A 13895-nucleotide genomic window follows, 5' to 3' on the forward strand; every position below is an offset into this window, starting at 1 on the left:
GGTCCAGCCGGACACTCCAGCTGAGGAGACGGGGGCTGGGTGAGACTAGTGGAGAAGATGACCTCTTCCTGGGGTTAGGGGGGTGCTAAGGCCTCAGCAGGGCAGGGACACAGGAGGAGGAGCCTTAAGTCCCAGTACAGTGACATTTTAAAATTAAAATTTAAAATTTAAATCTAATTTAAAGATGAATAGCTCTATATACTTTCAAAGTGACCTTTTTAGGCATGTCTACCTTCCACTCTCTCCACCTCCTCCCACCACCCCATTGCGCCAACATACCAAATTCAAGTTGCCACACCATTTGACTCTTAAAGCCCAACTTGTTTTATTGCCTATAAATCTGTTCATCCCGCTCTCGACTAATACCTTTCCTGTCCCTGGGTTCTGCCTGGGAGCCTCACAGGCAGAGCTCTCTGCTCGTTCCTCTGCCCGCGTGTGACACCTGTCCATCTCTCAGGACTCACCTGGAACCACACCTCCTCCAGGGAGTCTTCTGTGTTGTCCTCACATCCTTCTCCTTTCAGCCTTCTCTGGGTACTAGCGAGGTTGTGTTCTGACTTCCACCGCTCTATGAGGGCAGCTGGAGCCCCATCGTGCCGTGGGCTCTCGAGTGATGGCACCTCTGCCGTGGCCATCCTCTAACGCCCCGGCAGATTCCGGCACAGCGGGTCTGCTCTCACTGTCCAGCTAATGGTTTAGTTCCCAATGGCTGACGCTAAAAACACTAGATTCCTGCCATAGGAAAAGCGAAACAAACAATAAAAAAACTTTGCCAGCAGACGTTTGAAATCTCGCTTCCTCTCAACCACAATTCCTCTCCATTTCTCATTTAATGAGCTAAACTGATGAGAAATGGGCTGTTCTAGATCAGCAGTTACAGTAAGCAAAACTCATGCGCTCATGCATCAGGCCTGCCTTGGTAGAGGACGGGAGGCAATCGGAGTTGTCTATGTAACACTTGGCGGCTTATGGACAACTTATCGAGTCACTGCCGTGTCCCCTTCACACCTGACGGAGAGAGCATGCCCACTGGACAGACGAGGAGGCTGAGGCCTGAGGGCGAGCCCGGTAAGCCACAGAACACAAGTGGACCCGAGGATACTCGAGGTCAAATTTCATGCTTGTTTTAATTCACCGGTCCTTGTTTCATCAGATCTTTTTTATAAAAGCAGAGACTACTGTATTTAATGAAAACCATTCATGAGGAGCTTTCTAGCTCACTGCAAAGCAGCCTAGGGGCTGAGTGGGCAGGGGGAGCCATGTTTTGTCTTGGGGCGAGACAAGGCTGCACTTCTCAGCCTCTCTACTTTTGGGAAAACTGCAGGCAAAGTATCGTGTTTCTCCTGCGTCCAGGTCAAGGATGTTACAAAAGGGTGACTCAGAAAGGAGTAGGGATGGTAGTGCCTCCTGTCGTTTCTTCAATCAAAAGGTGTTGACTGGGACCCGCAGTTGGCATAATGGCTAAGTCACTAGACTCCCATGTAGTCAGTTGTGGTCTGAGTCCCAGACCCGGTGGCTTAAACTCATGCTGGGCGCGTGTGCATGTGTGCCCAAGATCCCGAAAGGAGAATGGAGGAGAAGGGATTGCGGCGTGGCCATCCCCCCTGGGGGGTGATTTCTCGCTTTCTGTCTCTATGTCTCTCTCTGTCTGTCTGGCGAGCACACGCATCCTATAGCGAAAATCTCTCCAGAAAGAAGAAAAAGGTGTTGATTGTAAAACGCTCAGATACGGATACAAAATAATTTGAGAATGCGATATTTTCAAGTAAAGACACTTGGGAAGAAAAGTTGGCAAGAATGACCAGCAGCTGGTACTCAAGTCTCAAGGGAAATCACCGACTCACTGGACGTTAGGGTTTGAGGTGACTGTGCTGAACTGGAGGCGACGGCCCTGCCCGTTCTGTGCCCCTGTAAGAGAGAGGGCCGGGAGTTCCTGAGGCGAGAGGGGATCATTCCTGGGCCATATTTCTGTGCAGACAGCACCTGGACTAGGTTGCGGAGATCTGGGCGGTGAGGTCTGAGAGGGCTGTGTCAGCCAGGAAGGCTTTTAGCCAAGGGATCTGAAATAATTAGAAGAAGAGAGATTACCTTTCACGGACAGATACAAAGACCAACTGTGCGTATTTACCGTAAATGACAACAGAAGGAGACCAGGAAGATAATTGAAGGATTGTGAAGATCAAAGGACAGAGGATTTGGTCTCTCGGGCACAAGGGTCTAGAATTGCAGAAACCAGGACAAATGTATGAAGCTAAGATGCAGTTTGCCAGGGCAGAAAAACTTTTTTTTTTTCTTTTTACACAGGGAAATGGTTTTCCTCACAAGAACTGAGATTTGGAGGTTAGAGGATGATTCAAAATCTACTCATTGGAACTGTCAAAAATGCATTTGGAAGAGAGGAGCCATGGGCCAGCTCAGAGGATCTTCTAGGACAGTTTAGCGTTACTATGACAACATGACATAAAATTTAAAAACCCAGGCCCAGTCTGGTAGTCACTGAAAAAAAAAATAAACTGCAGAGCTAGAAGTCACGTGACCAACTGTGATTTTTTATCCCCTGGTTGGCTTCAAAACACCCCAGGCACATGTGTGTGTGCCCAAGGTTCTGACAACCTTGAGGGCCAGAAAAAGAGGACCTTGATGTGACAAGACCCTTTCAAGGTTAAGGCTCTCCCTTTCACGCTCTTGTGTATACACGCGTGCTCTCTATTATCATGAATAAACTTAGTAAACTTTTTTTTTTTCCTATACGGCATGTGTGCTTGCTAAAAAGAGACTTTCAGAGAGGAAAAGTAAGAAAATACCCCCCGCCAGGACGACCCCCCGCCAGGACGATGGCCATGCTGAAATTCCTTTTCCTCCACTCTTGGGATTTTGGACACACATGCACATGCACCTGGAATGTTTTTCAAGTCACTGGGTCCAGGATTCCCTTGATTACGTAGCATCCAGCCACCTCAAACACCATGCCACCAGCTGGCCCCCTATAAATAAACTTTTAAAAAGATTAATAACATTTAAAAGAAGCCCCCCCCTTGTGTTGATCAGTCGCATATGCATTCTGTAAGCAGAGCCCTGGGAATGAAGAGAAGACCTGACGTTTCTTATAGTCATAATAGGATATAGAGTATTTCTTTGGAAGATATCTAGTCATAAATCTCCACGAGAAAGCAAGTGCATTTCTGAAATGTAAATACAGCAGTATCCAAAGAGAGAGGGGATAAATCAGATTGGTAGGGAGAAAGACTATCATACCATCATCGAAGCACAGTTTTGCCAAGTTAATCCTATAGTTGATCTCAAGAAAAAAGGAGGCCAGTTATAATTTATTTAAAAATACGTATTTTCAGGGCCAGCAGGTGGCATGGTGGTTAAGGCACTCCCATGTGGCCAACCACAGTTTGAGTCCTAGACCTGAAGCTTGAAACTCACACTGGGCACATGCATGCCCAAAGTCCCAAGAGGAGAATAGAGGAGAAGGATTTGTAGTGTAGCCATTCCCCAAGGGGTAATTTCTCACTTTTTGTCTCTCTGGTGAGCACAATCTATAGCAAAGATCTCTAAAAAATAAAGTACATGTTTTCATTTATTTTTATGCATCCTTTCATGGCATTGGAAACTTAATGAAAGACAGAGGGGCCGGCAGGTGACATGATGATTAAAGCACTGTATTCTCACATGGCTCATCTTGGTTCAAGTCCTGGATGTATTGGCCTAAAAATCATCCAGGTCAGGTATGTGTGCTTGCCAAAATTCCCAAGAGGAGAATGGAAAAGGGATTTCTGTGTGACCATCCCCCCTGGGGGTAATTTCTCACTTTCCCTTTCTCTCTGTCTCTGGTGAGTACACAGTTCTTATGGCAAAATCCTAAAACTAATAACAATGATAGTAATAATAATAATGAGAGACAGATAGAAGAAGCAAACCCTCTAATAAAAGGCACGCTGAAGTCTGATGGTGGACAGGGAGTTAAACAAGGAGGGTTATACAGAACCCAACACAGGCACTAAGAAGACCCAATAAGGCTGCAAGGCCCAGAGATTTCAGACACAGAAACCCAGAGTTATCTGAACTCAGGCCAAGATCTTCATAAATCATGCAGAAGCTTTTGACCATCAAATCAAACCAGCAAGGGAGCCACTGGGAAATCTTAAATAGAAAAGTGGAATGATAAAGTTTGTGTTGTAGAAAGATCACCCTGGGGGATGGGTCTTTCTGGGAAATAGCTGGTGAGGGGAGATGAATTAGGAGTTGGTTGCCAAAGTCCAGAAAAGAAATGATTTGGCCTGGACTAAAAGAGTGGGAGAAATGGTGGTGGGTTGGAGAGATTAAACAAGTCTAGAAACTATGGAAAGGTAGAATCTGTAAGTCTTGCTGCTTAATCAGATGAGTGGGTGGATGTTGAGGAAGGGATCAGTAAGACATTGGAGTTTCTCCAAAAAGCATCAAGTGTATGTTGATGCCATTAGTCAGAGGACATTGACATTACAATAAGGATTCAGGGTGGGGAGAGTTATAGAGAGATGAAAGCAAGTTAGTCTGCTCATATTAGTCTGAAGGCTCTGTGAGATAACTGAGTCTCGAGACAGCCGTCACGTACATGATGCAAAGGTTAGGCTCTAAGAAGAAGCGGGGCCGGAGATGCAGCTCTGGGAATCACCAGCAGATTAGAGGTTAATGCAGCCTGCCAGCAGATGGATCATTAAGGGAATATAAATAATCATTATGATATTGTTTAATGACTAATGGCAAACTTCGAGGAACACCAACATCTAATGGCTGGCAGAGAAAGACAATCCTGGAGAAAAGGCTGAAAATAACACTGGGGGAGACAGGAAGGAGGCCAAAATCTAAGGCCATTAGGGACATGTAAGGCAGGACTCTGGCGTGTCCCTAGAGTGAAGTGTTTTGTCATGGCTTAGGTACTGCACTGTGAATGACAGGTTGGGCTTTGTTGACACAGAGATGAAGACAAGCATAGCTGGTTTAACCATCCAGAAAAGGCCAGGAGACTTAGAGAAAGCAGGATTTGGGCTGAAGGCTCAACAGGAGTTTGCTGAGAAAGAAGTCATGCGAAGTGTGAGGGGCTGAACGTGCAAAGTCTGGGCCACAGTCCAGCATGGCATGTGTGAAGAACAGGAAGCAAGTTCACATTGCACATCCAAAGAGTTCCTGATAACCTGGCGCCTGAGAGGTTATGGGGCATGTGAGTATTAGGAGTAGAAGACTGTGCTGAGGAGATTGGGTTGTATCTTGAGTTTTATTTCCTAAAATAAAGAAGGTGAGGAACCGTGGTCTACAACCATGTCTTTATTAACTGCCCAGGGGATAGCAACATGATGTGGAGGGGAGACATATTTAAAAAAGAGGATCAGTAGGCCTTGGAGATTAACAGGGAATGGAGTGGGACTCCTTGACCGTATCTTGGTGCTTATTTTGGGTGTCTGAGTGGAAGATTCTATTTTTCTAGGATGGCAAGAGGGAGATGGTATTAGAGGTAGGCAGGAGATATTCGTGGAGTGGTTTGAATGTGCCTCATGTGATGAAATTTGGCTGTGATGAGATTAAGAGGATGAAAACTTAAAATGAATATGGGATTATGAGGTGGGGGCCTGAGCCCAACTTCTGTGTGGTGGAGTAACATAGTGCCCTGCATTAGTGAAGCCACCCAGCTGACTATGGGTTTGAACCCCAGGTCAGCCTGAAAAGCTGCCAGACACATGTATATCCACCTAGAATCCTGAAGAGCTGGAGGGTAAAGAGGATTACGGCATGATGAAACCCTGTCAAAGGTGCTTCTCTTTCTCTCTTTTTCGCTCTCTTTCTCTTGCATGTGTGCAAGCTCTCTATCATAAAGGAAAAATAAAAGAAGCTTCTGGGGCAGCAGGTAGCGTGGTGGTTAAAGCATTGAGCTCCCACATGGCCTACCATGGTTTGAGTCTCAGACATGGTAGCTTGAAACTCACACTGGGTGTGCTTGCGTGCATGTCCAAAATCCTGAGAGGAGAATGGGGGCAAAAGGATTGCAGTGTGGCCATCCCCCCAGGCAGGGATTTCTCACTTTGTGTCTCTCTCTTTCTCTCCAGCAAGTGCACACACTCTATAGCAAAAAGTCTCTCAAAAATAAATAAATTAATAGGGCTTTTTGAGAGGTGATTAGGATTAATCAGAGAAGGCCCATGATTGACTCCTAGAGGGTTTATAAGAAGAAATGAGACATAGACTTGTGGACACAGACACGCAGGCCCTACTCTAGTTCTCTCCAGGGGGTGCCTTGACCTACCTTAGGACTCTGCAGCAATCCCCAGCAACAGAAAGACCCTCACCAGATGTGTTCCCTTGTCCTTGTTCCTTCAAAATGAGCTAAATAAATCTCTATCCCTTGCAAATTGCTCACACTCAGGTCTTTCTGTTATTAGTGGACTAACAGATTACAATGGTGAAGATAATTCTTACAATTACCACCCATTTAGATATTTACATGGAAAACAGCACAATCACTGGGAAGTGGCATTGACTAGGAGCCAGGAATTTGAGAAGGGAGAACTATAACCAAATCTTAGTGACAGATTCCCATTTAACTTTCTAAGGCCACCACCATGGACAGTAGCCCAAACTTCATCAGCATCAGGTTTTACAGGGTCCCTGGTAGGAAGCAACTGCCTTCTACTTAACATCTTGGTTCCAGGACCTCAGCCCATATCATCTAATTAATGTCGCTGCCAGCACTATGAAGTTACCCTCTGAAAGGTTGCCTCTGGGCCTCCGCTGCCATGGGGAGGGTGCCCTGTGTGGTGGCTGAGGTCACAACAGAGACCCAGATTCACTGTAAGTCCGGCATGAACATGTCCGGTGCCATTGTTATGCTGGGGGTTCAGCTAACTGGGAGGCTGGGGCAGGAGGATTGTGACATGACATGACTCTGTCTCTCTTTCTCCCTCCTTCTCTCTCATTAAGAAAAGAAAACAAAAGTGAACAGAAGAAAAAAAATAAAATAAAGTTTGCCCCGATCAGAGTTTAAAAATGATTGGGTTCAATTTGTAGCCTACTCCTTGTGGTTTCCAAAGGGCTCTTTCGTCCCTTAAATCGGTGCTCTCTTCTTCATTCAGCTATCACACTTGCAGTTGAGACTGATCCTAGGAAAGCAGTTGGCTGACCTGACTACTTTCCAGCATTTTAACCTGCTGAATTGACATGGACCAAAAGAGAAACTGAAAGTCAGTGGAGTGAGGCAGAGGCTGTTGGGACCCATAACACCAGCATGATGGTGCCTGAAGGCACTGATGGACCCCTCCAGGTGGTAGAGGAGGCTGACTTCTAATTCCCTTTTACTTTCATTAATGAGTAGGTGCCTCTCCCTCTAGAAGCCCTCATTGAAAACCAGTGGAGGGAACCAGCAATTAGCGTAATGGCTATGTCGCTGGACTCCCACGTAGTCGACCGCGGTTCGTGTCCCGGACCCGGTGGCTTAAAACTCACGCCGGGCGCGTGTGCGTGCGTGCCCAAGATCCCGAGAGGAGAATGGAGGAGAAGGGATTGCGGCGTGACCATCCCCCCTGGGAGGGTGATTTCTCGCTTTCTGTCTCTATGTCTCTCTCTATCTGTCTGGCGAGCGCACGCGCCCTACAGTGAAAATCTCTAAAAAAAAGAAAAAAAAGAAAACCAGTGGAGAGATAGCGTTCACACAGAGCACCTGAGCACCCTCACCTCCTATCCTTCCATACTTTGGAGTGCCTCCTGGGGGGGTAGATGACATGTGACATAGTTCTCTCAGTTCTTGAGATGACAAAGCAATAATCTCCAATTTACAGATAAGGAAGATTGAGCTTAAAGATCTCCAGGTCGCATTTCAAGCTGGGTCTCCATAGAAGTCATTTTAGAGGACCAGCAGTTGGCATAATGACTATGTTGCTGGGCTCCCATGGAGTTGACTGTGGTTCAAGTCCCCAACCCAGTGGCTTAAACTCATGCCGGGCACATGTGCACGTGTGCCCAAGATCCCGAGAGGAGAATGGAGGAGAAGGGATTGTGGCGTGGTCATCCCTCTTAGGAGTGATTTCTCATTTTCTGTCTTTCTGGCGAGCACATGCACCCTATTGAGGGGGAAAAAACTTTTTTTTAAAAAAAAAGAAGTCAGTGGGACCTGCAGTTAGCGCAATGGCTATGTCGCTGGACTCCCACATAGTCGACCACAGTTCACGTCCCAGACCGGGTGGCTTAAAACTCACGCCAGGCGCATGTGCGTGTGTGCCCAAGATCCCGAGAGGAGAATGGAGGAGAAGTGATTGTGGCGTGGCCATCCCCCCTAGGGGGTGATTTCTTGCTTTCTGTCTCTTTGTCTCTCCCTGTCTGTCTGGCGAGCGCACGCGCCCTATGGCTAAAACCTCTCCAAAAAAAAAAAAAAAAAGGAAGTCAGTGTAAATTTCTGAGTCACTTTGTGTCTGTGTCCCCAGTGCTCTGTGAATGACAGACAGGGACACGTGGCAGGAAGGGTCTATGTCTTCCACCTCCGTCCTAGCATGAGCCGTGGGACACAGCAGGCTGACAACTTGTCCATAGGTCCCCACACAGCTGAATGAGAGGTTACTATTGGTCAGTCATTTCACTGGCCCTGAGGTTTGAGTAATGATGTCAGTTGCTTCTGCGATAGCTCCCCACACACACCCCTCTGATTCTGTGTTGCAACTATTGTTCAATTTTAATTGTCTCTTCTTTGCAAAGGAGATATTATCATTCCCATTATTACAAATGAAGAAATGAGAAATGCAGGTGTTTAAAAGACCTGCTCCCAATCTACAGGGCTGCTAAATAGTAGACAGAGGATTGGACCCCACACTTCTGATCCCGAACCCTAAAAGATGCACACGTGTACTGATGCAGCTGCAAAGATGACTGACCTTACCTGCACCCTCAGGACAGTCCTGATCTCAGAGACGTGGTGTCCTGAAGTAAACTCAGGACTGTGTCCCCTTTCCCTATGGCTTGGGCATGGCTGCAGGTTCCAGTCCACAAGTATCACTTTGAATGGCCACAACACCGTGTGTGGGAGAGAATGCCAGGAGGTCTGCCAAAGGGCTAAGTCCTTGCCTTGAGTGCTTCGTTAATGGTCCATGGTTTCCAGCTTGCCAATTTATCTTTCCTCATCACAGCAGTGGAGAATGGACTGCCAACACCATCCAGAGGGGCTGGGAGCTTGTACGAAATCCTTTTCTGGTCATGGCACCTGCCAGGGAGCAGATAAGGCTTAAGTTGTAAGGGTTGGTCGAGCAGCCTACTAATTAAGAGAACTAGGTATTATATGACCAACTGTGGTTCAAATCCCACCCTCGGTGGCCTTGAAAGCACACCAGACGTCTGTACGCGTGTGCCCCAGGTCCCGACAGGATGAGGAAGGACGGAAGAAGGAATTGCAGCATGACTGTGCTCCCATAGTAGGGCCTTTCTCCTACTCCTTCTCCCTTTCTCTGTCTCCGGTGAGCTCAGTCGCCCTCTGACCATTTAAAAAAAAAAAAAAAGACTCAAGTGATGAAAAACAACAGTATGGATTATTTCCATAATTGCTTTCTGAAAAACAAGTTTAATTCCGAGTAAAATATCATTAGAATTTTCCAGGTTCTCTGAGGCGGATAATAAAATGCCCTTCCTAGAAATTTCTCAGGCCTCGTGACTTCTAACAGAGATTGGAAAGACCACAGAGAAAGATCATGTGGCGATGCGATTTTGGATCCTCTGTTAATTTCTTGGCTCTCCCAAATGCATGTGGGACTTTTCTCTGAGTAAACCGGAAAGTCTGGGCTGGTATCTTTAACTTCTGTGAGAATAAAGTGTCTGGAGTCACTGAACCGAGGCTCCACCCCACCACTTACAAGCCGTGTCTAGACGGACACCTTACTTCAGGTCACAAAGCCTTGATTTCAGTGTTTGTAAAATGAGTCTCCTATCAGAATTGTCTTCACAGGCGTGTCAGGAGTGTCCTGTAAGTTCCTGCAGGTTAAGCACCTAGCCTGTTGGCACAGCAGGTGTTAGCAATGATCGAATTATGTAGACTGTTTCTCTTCGTCTGGCTTATATGGAACGACTGGGCTGTTGTACTTAGATACCCTTTCTTCTGTATCAACACCTCCTTTCTGAATTCACTGAACTGCTGTAAGGAGAGCGCTCTCTCCCGAGGTGGTTTTGTGTGCCCGCAAAGCCCGACAACGGCCTGGGAGTCACTTCTAGAGCTGGTTAAATGTCTGTGGCCCTGAACTTTGTGGGGAGAAGACTGGTGAGTTGAACTATTAGGTGCTGAAGTGTACAGCGAGAAGACTCCACTCCTTTCTTGTGATAATTGAAATCATTTCGATTCATTTCCTTCTTGGTTGGACAGAAACATGTTTTCAATAGTGAGCAAATCTTGAGGGAATCCATTGACCTGAGCAGTCATATAATGCATGAAGTTAATGGACAAAAAATGATATTCATCTTCAGTTGATAATAGCATTTTCTTCCACGGCACCTGAACGTAGGGGTGGCGAGGGATGCGATTGGAACAGCCACCGCACCACCGGCAGCTGCGTGACCTTTGTTGTATCTAACAATTATTGGATCTATGGTGAAATAAAATAAAAACCAACACAAGTTTTGACACTAAGATAATAAATTATAAATTATGGAAGTCTACGCCACCGAGGATCTTGTAAACAACAGGCTGGTCTCTTAGCAACAGACTAAGAAGAGCAGGCTGTTGAGAGGAACAGAGAGGATAGAATTGTTTTGCAGTGATTACTCCCAAGGACCAGGAACTAACTACCTCTTTTTTTTTTTTTTTTTTTTTTTTTTAATTTGCTGTAAGGTGCATGTGCTCATCAGAGAGAGGTAGAGATACAGAGAGATAAAACATGCAAAATCATCCCCCAGGGGGATGTCCATGCTGCAATCCTTTCTCCATCAGCCTCCTCTCAGAATTTTGGGCACGTGAATCCAGTGTGTTTTTCAAGCCACTGGGTCCAGGACTTGAACAACCAATCAGCTATGCGGGATCCAGCACCTTAATCACCATACTATCAACTGGCTCAGGAACTATATATATATTTTAAGATTTATTTATTTTTAATTTATTATCATTATTCTATTTCAATTGGAGAGAGACAGACAGAGAGAAAGGAGAGTGAGAAAGCAAGCCACCAGGTCCAGGACTTGAACCATGGTTGGCCATGTGTGAGTCCAGCACTTCAACCACCATGCCACCTGCCAGCCCCCAGGAACTACATTTTAGACCTGCCTGTGGCCTCTATTCCACCCGACCTTTCCTCTCCCATTGTCCAGCCCAGGTGCTGGGCCAGTAGGCATCCTAGATTTAAATGCTCATCTCCACCAACCCAGGTAACCAGACCCCATGGAGAGGATGAAAGAAATACAGATAGAAGTCAAGGGGTGATGTGAGGATGCCCTGTGTGCTTGTAAGGGGGCCAATGAGAGGGAAGGAAAACAGATCCATTCTTATTTCATAGTGTCTGAAATTACAACTCTAAACGAGGACTCCTTTCTGCCCTGCCCCCAACTCCTTTCGGCTTTTAAAATCTCTCTTAGGGTGGTTGTCATGAAGGAATTGAGACAAGCCTTTGACAATGTGCCAAAATGGTTTATTTTTAAATGTTGTTCTTAAAAGCACCAGAATATTAAGTTGGAGCAAATGTTGCTTGGAGGAGTCTCAGGGTTGTGGTCATACGGATGTCGAAGGAGGGTAATGGGGCTTAAGGTTGGTAGGCTTTGATGCAGAAAGGTAGATGGGCTAGAGAATTTGGTTGCCTGAAAGCATTTTTTAAAAAGTGTGTGCGTGTGTGTGTGCGTGTGTGCGTGTGTGTGTGTGTGAGAGAGAGAGAGAGAGAGAGACAATGTGACTGTTTCTCAATTGCAGAGCATTTTCAGAGTTGGGGTGAAGAGAGGTTTTCTTTAATTAATTAGCTGTTTACCTCCAGCATCTTCCTGCAGTGATGATACAATCACCTGCCCACATGTTAGAAATGACATTTGATAAAGTCCTTTGGAGTGGAATTTTCCTGGAAAAATTCTAAGATTCTTAGTAGCAAATATGATAGAAACAGTTCTGCAATATCCAGACCACAAAGTGAATGACATTCCGTCCTAACTTAGGGCATTACAAAATATCAACCCCATGTGGTCGCAAGGTGGTACGATGGTTAGGGCACTGGACACATGCCCAACTGTGGTTTGAGTCCCTAACCTGACAGTTTGCTTTTCCACTTTCCCTTTCTCTCTCTATCTCTGGTCAAACTAAAATACTACTGCTATTAAGTATAATAATAATAAATAAAATAAAATAATCATTCTTTGAAATACACACACACAAACACACATATAGACCTATATTGTATAGGGAACATATGACCTATATCTCCCTGCATCATCCTGACTTTCTGCATATTATTGCTTCATTATATGAGAGGCTGTCTGAATGATGACTACTTGTGATTTATTTGGCATATAATTTTAAACTTTTCATATGTATACATTTGCTATTTGAAAAGAAAGAAGTAAACCTCTTCCATTCGCCAGGGCCTCATTTTTCCCAGCTCCTCTGATGTCACGGACAGAGGCTCTGTGGCTTCCGAAGTGATAGCTCACATGCAGAGGTCTTAGAGGCTATCTGTACTCAGAAGTGGTCTGCGGGGTGGGGTGGAACTCCAGCCGGAGGGGTGCCTGGCCCCATGGGGCAGTGGAGCTCTGAGATGCCTGTCACCACCTCCTGGGTGCATGACCCTACACCCACTCATCTCTAAGTCCCACAGCTGCCGGCAGTGAAGGTACCACTGCCCGTTCTCCAGAGGGAGCCCCCAAGGCTCCGCCAAGTCCCCTCACTTCATCTCAATGCCAGAGCCTGGGTTGCATACCTAGCCAGAGTGACTTTGAGTCCTCATTTCTCCACAACAATGCCCTGTCCTGAAGAAGGTCAGGCCCCCTCCAGAGTGATCTCATTTATTCCTCTTCTTCTTCATCCTCTTACTAGTATTGATATTGCAAAAGAAATACACCATCATGCACTATCCTGACACATCAACAATATGTATGTCCCAGACATGCTGTTGGCATGTGGTTAAGGCAGCTGGATCCCACATGGCCAACTGCATGGTTCAAGTCCTAGACCCAGCAGCTTGGGAAACACACCAGGCATGTATGTGTGGGCCTGAAATCCCAAGAGGAGAATGAAGGAGAAGGGATTATAGTGTGGCCATTCCCCCAAGAGATGTTTTCCTCTTTATGTCTCTCTCCAGTGAGCATATGCACCCTATAGCAAAAAAAAAAAAAAAAAGCCAGGCAAAGTTCTCCTCCATCTCCTATGCTAGCCCTCCAAATCCTATTATTGCCCCACCACCACAGCCAGTAGCCCTTCTTAGAACTAGACTTTTCACTCTGCTCCTGGAGAGTGTTTTTGTATAGAAAAAATACAATACTTTCTTCCTCCTCTTCACTCTGCTTATAACTGGCACATTTTGAGAAAATAAAAAGTGGCCCCGTGTGTGATGCAGCTTTGTCCCAATTATCTTGTCAATTTCCAGGGACAGTGCTGAGTATTCCAGGCTGCCCTTTCCACTCTGACGGCAGGCCAGTAGGGGCATGTTCCCTGAGACTAACACCCTGGAGCCACGACCATCCAGTCTGGAGTCCACACTCAGAACATAAACCATCCCAGTAAGTTCAGATCTGGATAAAGTAAGTTCTCTCCTTCCCTTGTAGGGTTAGAAACCTGCATTTTCACAAGATTCCCAAATGAAGTGTGTCCACTGTAGGATCTGAGAACCCCCAACCCTGGCCTCGGCTTCTTCAGAGAGAAGACACAGAACAACAAACTGACCAGGCACCAAAACCAACTCGACTTTTGGGGGAGACTTCCC

The 13895-nt window shown here is 46.1% G+C and overlaps 1 long non-coding RNA gene across 1 annotated transcript in view; it reads right to left on the reverse strand.

Annotated features, from left to right (window-relative positions):
- LOC114009933 (uncharacterized) overlaps positions 1-13895 on the reverse strand; it is a 22691-nt gene that overhangs the window by 8541 nt on the left and 255 nt on the right. The window contains exon 2 of the long non-coding RNA XR_003551331.1: positions 8903-9223. This is a non-coding gene — a long non-coding RNA (uncharacterized LOC114009933). The remainder of the gene's footprint in view (positions 1-8902; positions 9224-13895) is intronic.

Source organism: Tupaia chinensis, unplaced genomic scaffold (assembly GCF_000334495.1).
Source record: "Tupaia chinensis unplaced genomic scaffold, TupChi_1.0 Scaffold000671_1, whole genome shotgun sequence".
Taxonomy (NCBI): Eukaryota; Metazoa; Chordata; class Mammalia; order Scandentia; family Tupaiidae; genus Tupaia; species Tupaia belangeri.